The following is a 7,986-nucleotide window of genomic DNA, read 5'->3' as shown; positions in this document are numbered from 1 at the left end:
CTGGCCATTAAAATTTCTACACCATGAAGATGACGTGCTAGAGACGCGAACTTTAACCGACAGGAAGAAGATGCTGTGAAATGCAAATGATTAGCTTTTCAGAGCATTCACACAAGGTTTGCGCCGATGGCGACACCTACAACGTGCTGACATGAGGAAAGTTTCCAACCGATTTCTCATACACAAACAGCAGTTGACCGGCATTGCCTGGGGAAACGTTGCTGTGATGCCTCGTGTAAGGAGAAGAAATGCGTACCATCACGTTTCCGCCTTTGATAAAGGTCGGACTGTAGCCAACCGCGAATGCGGTTTATCGTATCGCGACATTGCTGCTCGCTTTGGTCGAGATCCAATGACTGTTAGCAGAATATGGAATCGGTGGGTTCAGGACGGTAATACGGAACGCCGTGCAGGATCCCAACGGCCTCGTATCACTAGCAGTCGAGATGAGAGGCATCTTATCCGCATGGCTGTAACGGATCGTGCAGCCACGTCTCGATCCCTGAGTCAACAGATGGGGACGTTAGCAACACAACAACCATCTGCACGAATAGTTCGAAGACGTTTGCAGCAGCATGGACTGTCAGCTCGGAGACCATGACTGCGGTTACCCTTGACGCTGCATCACAGGCAGGAGCGCCTGCGATTGTGTACTCAACGACGAATCTGGGTGCACGAATGGCAAAACGTCATTTTGCGGATGAATCCAGGTTCTGTTTACAGCATCATGATGGTCGCATGCGTGTTTCGCGACATTTCGGTGAACGCATATTGGAAGCGTGTATTCGTCATCGCCATACTGGCGTATCGCCTGGCGTGATGGTATGGGGTGTCATTGGTTACACGTCTCGATCACCTCTTCTTCGCGTTGACGGCACTCTGAACAGTGGACGTTACATTTCATATGTGTTACGGCCCGTGGCTCTACCCTTCATTCGATCCCTGCGAAACCCAACATTTCAGCAGGATAATGCACGACCGCATGTTGCAGGTCCTGTACGGGCCTCTCTGGATACAGAAAATGTTCGACGGCTGCCCTGGCCAGCACATTCTCCAGATCCCTCCCCAATTGAAAACGTCTGGTCAATGGTGGCCGAGCAACTGGCTCGTCACAATACGCCAGTCACTACTCTTGATGAACTGTGGAATCGTGTTGAAGCTGCATGGGCAGCTGTACCTATACACCCCATCCAAGACCTGTTTGACTCAATGCCCAGGCGTATCGAGGCCGTTATTACGGCCAGAGGTGGTTGTTCTGGGTGCTGATTTCTCAGGATCTATGCACCCAAACTGCGTGAAAATGTAATCACATGTCAGTTCTAGTATAATATATTTGTCCAATGAATACCCGTTTATCATCTGCATTTCTTTTTGGTGTTGCAATTTTAATGGCCAGTAGGGTATTTCCCCACGCTGACGCGAAGAGCGCTTGCGGTTTGTGTTCTGAAGGCCATTGTCGGTTCCTTCAGAGTTTAGACGGTTGTCTGGATTGATGAAGGCTACTAGCATCGCACGAGGCGTGCAAGCACGGCCCACTGTTTACTACATCCTATCCAGCATCGAGGGCGGTCGTCTGGTCTGAAGTTGAGTGAAAGGCCTGAACAACAATTCAGACGATTGTGCGACGATCTCGAAAGGGAATTCTTCCATCTCCGCCAACTGGTGTCTAACTTATTGGTCACCTCAAAAGATAAGACATGCATTGCACGATTAAGGCGGCTACTCTGGTAACAAAGTATGTGTACTGTGCACATATGGTTTCTTTAGGTTAGAGGAACCCCGTCTTAGGGTCAATAATGAAATGTATGGATAAATCTAAAACAGATCAGCCATAAAAATCTCGGAATTGGAACATAAAACTCGTTGAAATTTTAAGTAAACCGAAACTAAATCCTTTATTCACATTGGAATACCCGGATATGTTAAATGCCAGTGGGGCAGCATATTTATGGCAGTAAAGAACTCAGTACTGTCTGGCGGTATTATATCAGAATCGAAATATGAAATAGTCTGGATGAAGTTAAACATCAAACGTGGGTCAAACATGGTAATCGTATTCTTTTGCAGGATTTATGTGGTTGAGCGCTTCAGAGAAACCTTGTGGATAACTATTGTACGTTCCCTGATCAGAACATCAAATTCCTATCTGTAGAATGGGAGAGTCATACCATTAGCACTGATCACAGAGACAAGAATTCATGAGAGATTATTTTTAGTCTTGTCGGAACAGTACTTCGGGCAGATAGAGAACCGACGCGTGAGAAAAACAGTTTGACCTCCTCGCAGCTAACAGGCCCGAATTTTTCGGAAAATAATTTTAGTTTTGCAAGAGTAACAGGATGCAAAATGCAGAATGTCAAATACTAGACTCTGTGGACGGAAATGTGAAGTACAAATGGATGGTAGTCAAAAGAATTGTACAATACACTGTATACCTCTGCAAGGTTGTGAGGAATGGAAAAGACCCTCGGCGTTCAAGAGCCGTGTAACAATGATGAGGACTGCGTCATCTCCGACTTAAGTGAAATCAAAACCTGTTTCATAAAAGAAGCTGCAAGAACCTAAATGAAATAAGGAGATTAGTACGAGTAGCATTCAGTGAATTTGAAACTAAAATTTAGCCAAAGGAGCTGAGTAACATTCCTAAGAAGGTTTCGTCTTACGTAAAGTCAGTACGCGGAACAAAATCACCTATTCGGTCGTTCAGTGACCATACTGGTACCGAAATAGAAGATGACAGAAAGAAGACTGCAGTTCTGAATTTGGTCATCCCTAACGGTTTTACCACTGAAGATCACTTGTACGGTTCCTCCTTCCTATCATCGCACGAACGTCAAAATGGTAGATTTTAAATAAACGATAGCGGAATAAAAAAAACGGAAAAGTTCGCGTAGGACTCGCGCTCTGAGGGTTCTGTACAACCTTAATTATGTGTGTAGAGAGTTCATTTATTGGGTTTGATGTGTGAGGTTGTGGGTATCAAAATATTTGTCATAAATAGCCTTATCTTTGGATTGCACTGAGTTTGAAGCTTGAACCGTAGATCTTCGAATTTGACATAAATTTCAACTTGACACCTCCAGCCCTTCCTCAGAATAAGGGGTCTGAACAGACGAACAGTTAGACTGCAGACAAAGTGATCTTATGAGGATTCTGTTTTTACAGATTGAAACGCGTAATCCTAATAACCAACTGAAACTGTTCAACAGTGAAACGATAATTGGGTTTGATGAGGTACTTCAAACGTTGTGTAGGTATGAAGGGCTTTATTAATCCGGTCTTTTAACGACTAAAGGCAGGTAAGTTTGTTATAGGTGAGACACAATCTGAACAACATAAAAGATCACACGACATCTTTCTTCGAAATGCATCAGCTAGTTGAAAGGTAATTTCTGACGCCAAAATGTAGTTCCACTAAATGAACGCCGACTGGGGTGGCCGAGTGGTTCTAGGCACTACAGTCTGGAACCGCGCGACCGCTACGGTCGCAGGTTCGAATCCTGCCACGGGCGTGGGTGTGTGTGATGTCCTTAGGTTAGTTAGGTTTAAGGAGTTCTAAGTTCTAGGGGACTGATGACCGCAGAAATTAAGTCCCATAGTGCTCAGAGCCATTTGAACTAAATGAACTGGGAGAACGCGCACAGAGTTAAAGGTGAACGTAAATTTCCTAGTACGTCCCGTTACAACACGCTACGCTCTCATTTAAAAAGAGAGGAAAAACAGGTTTGACGTCAACGTCGCTGTATGCGGAAAAAAGCTCTAAACGGACAAGGATGAGGAAGGAAACCGGTCCCGTCCTTTCATCGGATTGCTTTTAGTACGTACATGAAAACACTTTCTTAACATAGGGCGTTGATTTTGATGGGTGAACTTCTCTTCACTAGCTACAAGTCTGGGAAAGATGTTCCTCAACTCATCGGTTCAATTGATATCTGTAACCAGCTGTCAAGGTGTGCGTTGGTACTGAAGATGATGATTTCGAATCTTCTACTGTAGAACTTACAGATTAGCTTAAAATGACGTGAAATTAACTTCTGAGCACCTAAGTAAACGACATTTCCGCAACTTAACTGCATCTGCGACACCAATTACGCCAGTCAGCACGGCTTCCAACTACCTCCGTCCCACTGCGGTGCGTTTAATCACCTGTGTTGTTATCTCACAATTGCTTTTTCTTTTCCCACGCCCTTCTCCGCTATTTGCCTTAGGGTGGGAATAACCTTACAAAAAGACGTCTCTGTTACAAGCATTATTTAGCTGCGGGCACACACGCAACGTACACAGTATCCGACGTTCAGCTATAGCGATGCTAAATCCTAAATCTGCATGTACCTAGCGAGGTGGCGCAGTGGCTAGCACACTGGATTCGCATTCGGGAGGACGACGGTTCAATCCCGCGTCCGGCCATCCTGATTCAGGTTTTCCCTGATTTCCCTAAATCGCTCCAGGCAAATGCCGGGATGGTTCCTTTCAAAGGGCACGGCCGACTTCCTTCCCAGTCCTTACCTAATCCGATGACACCGATGACCTCGCTGTCTGGTCTCCTCCCCCAAACAACCCCCCCCCCCAAATCTAAATCTGCATTTGAATAGTTCTACACAAACAGATTGAATTCAGAAAATCAAAATAATATCTCTAACATACGGTGATCAAACTATCCGATGCTAGATTAAAAGTGAAATGCCCATATATTTCAAGAACAACTGTATCACTATATCGCAGGGTTCACGCTGTTGGGAAAATTCGTGAGAAATTACAACTGCGTGCCAGATTGCTACTCAAACACGAATACTCGCCTTTCGCGGGCAACAGTATTTCATCTGTGTAACGACCCACAAATCACGACTCGACCCTACGCTTCAATTTGGCAACAAGTCTCTCCCATTTCTCAAACTCCACAAAGACTCGTTGAACTAATAACTCTGAAGCCATGCGAGAAAGTACATAGTGGATAATACTCTAGATATAGCCTATAGGCAGGTTCTGTGATACGACTTATTTCTTTTTATTCAGTAAGAATTAGTCCGAAGGTTAGTTTTCCCTAATGCATGTTGTTTTTAACTGTTGTCTGCATTCTGTCATCTGCATGTCTCTGACAGGATGGATAAATTTTTAAATGAAAGTACAATACGTGACATTTCAAATGAACCATGCAGCACTAAAGACACGAATAGACGAAAATGCAAGAAGTATTGACAACTGTTACTTGAATATCTGTTTGACGTGTCCTTATGTTGGCAACGAAGAAGTCCAAGATGCTAATAAAACGTTATTTAGAATCAAATCACAGAAGTTTGGTAACCAAACTACGATAATAAAATTCCCACAAGTTAAAACAAATGAGAGAGCAAAAAAGTTTTCACTAAGCAATCTACAATTTCTACAAAGGCCTTTCTTTCGTCTTACAAAGTTGCCCGCCGTTTAGCAGATAGCAACATATCTCACATTACAGACGAAGATCTTATTTTATCAGCTGCTCTGAACATGGTACCTGTTATGATAGACAAGTTGGCATTTAACCAACTGGCAAGTGTGCGTTTGTCAGACAACACTATTAGTCGTCGATGTGGTTCACAATATTAATGATCAATTGGCTGAAAACCTCAAACGTAACGGCGATTTCGTTATTAAGTTGGAAGAAGCTAGACAACTACAACGTTGTTCATTTCCTCATCACTAGTTGAGTTTTGGGGCTTGGTGAAGCACGAGTTCCCGCAGGTGGTTGTCAACACAAAATATAGATCGCGAAGTAATGTGGAGAAAGAGATTCGACTACCAATGTTCAGTCTTGTGCCGAGATATGAGGAGCTGCTGATGAAGAATCGAGCCCATCTTCCCTTTTACTTTGTTGCAAGAATAAGATGTAATAACATTAAAAACTGAGTAAATGTATTATGTCAAAAAAAATAAATAAAAAAAGTCGCCCGGACAGCCCTGAGGGTGGAAACGCCGCTTCCGGTGCGGGGAGGTCCGCCGGCTGCGGATCGGACCCTCCTGGCGGATTAACGAAGAGGGTCGATGTGCCGGAGAGCCTGCATGTGGTTTTTAGGCAGTTTCCCACGTTCGACTAGGTGAATAACAGGCTGGTACCCAAGTTTCGCCTCAGTTACACGATTCGCAAACAATTAGAAACCTTTCGCACACTTTCACATGAATCACACTACACGCAGTGGGCTATACAAATTCCGCCCGAGCAGCAGGGGATGCGGTGCGGGGGAGGAGGGGGGGCAAGGGGTTAACGGGGTGGCTACAGGAGGGGCATCTGGCTACTCCTTAAATTAACTATGTCACATCCTTTAATAATCATGCCGAATCTGCACAGACGTGGGACAAATGCACAAGAAAAAGACGATGTCAACGATTAATAGGGAGATAACTAGTCCTATTCGTTTTTTTTCGAAACTTAAGTTTATTTTTTCCACATGTCGTGTCGGATGTTATGCACTGAATTTGACGTGGATGTTAATGTTCGACTCAAGAAACTTGTGCACCCGAAAATCTGAAAACCACTGCTCTAGTCTATAATGCTCTTAAATGATGGCAGTATACCAAGCCATACACAGCTGGTCTATTGATCTGATGGTATGTGTGCACTAAGCATGTAGGAATGCACCTAAATTGTTTATCGATAGCGATTCTTCTATTGCCTTGCAATTGCTTTTATTACTGTCGCACCTTTTTTCGTTGATTACATCAACTTTGGCTTGTCGCCGTGACTGTGAATTTTTTGACAAGCTGTTGTATTATTTCAGTTTAGTATTTTATATATCTTCATCAGCTACAGTATTATATAATCAAATAATAAATTTCTTATATGCAACTGTTTGCTTGTTACTTCATTATATTATTTCAGTTGCTGAAAACACCCTGACACCAACTGGCAGCATCCTAGCTTCAAAAATGGTTCAAATGGCTCTGAGCATTATGGGACTCAACTGCTGTGGTCATAAGTCCCCTAGAACTTAGAACTACTTAAACCTAACTAACCTAAGGACAGCACACAACACCCAGCCATCACGAGGCAGAGAAAATCCCTGACCCCGCCGGGAATCGAACCCGGGAACCCGGGCGTGGGAAGCGAGAACGCCACCGCACGACCACGAGATGCGGGCATCCTAGCTTCACTCAACTTATTCCTACACGACATTTGTTACAGACCTAGTGGTTTTGACGGCAGCCCCACTGCCTTCAGCAAACTCAGCAACTGTTCCGTTGTGAATTTACTAATGACGTCTACCAAACACAGTAACTAGTGGCTCAGCTTTTACCGTAGTAAAGTATAGTAGCCCCTATTACAATAGAAATAGAGAGCGGTTTCCGCAAAGCGTTTGATCTACTCATTTAATTTCGTGTCGTTAGGTCATTACATTTATTCAGGTTCCTAAACTGAATGTGTAATATGAAAAGGGATGGTGTTAACTGCTTGTAGGTGGAGAGAATTGGGCTGCAAACAGCAAGAAGCTGTGTTTGGCACGTTCGACAGGCTTCAGGCTGCTATCCTGTGCTGCCTCAGCTCTCGGTTCTGCAGCAACTACTGTGCACCGCGGGGGCTTCTACCGTAGCGTGGGATCCTTAACTCCACCGAGCCTTCCAATACGCCGGACACTCAAGTTTCGTCTTCTTCAGAAAATGAGTGGTGGGTAGTGACGCGGTGGTATTCTGAACAGAAAGCGATTGTGGGAATTAGCCGCACGGCTGTTGGGTGTTGTATGCCTTATCTACAGGTATGACGCAAAAATAGGTAATGAAAGAAAAAGGGATACGGCAGTGTTGCATTGAAGACTGGGAGGAGCAGGTTCAGCCACACAATCGCAGAAGAACTTCTTCCTCCACACGCAATGAATCTTTTTCTCGCGGTGTGTTCAGGCTTGTGTCCTAAGCGTAAGTGAATCTCCACATCCGACGGACGGACGACCATCAACAGCGTTATATGCACACACTCCATGTGACACTGCAAAGGGGTTTGGAATTTAATCCACATCATTG

The sequence above is a fragment of the Schistocerca cancellata genome, chromosome 4 (assembly GCF_023864275.1).
Source record: "Schistocerca cancellata isolate TAMUIC-IGC-003103 chromosome 4, iqSchCanc2.1, whole genome shotgun sequence".
NCBI lineage: Eukaryota > Metazoa > Arthropoda > Insecta > Orthoptera > Acrididae > Schistocerca > Schistocerca cancellata.
This window is presented reverse-complemented; position numbering follows the sequence as displayed.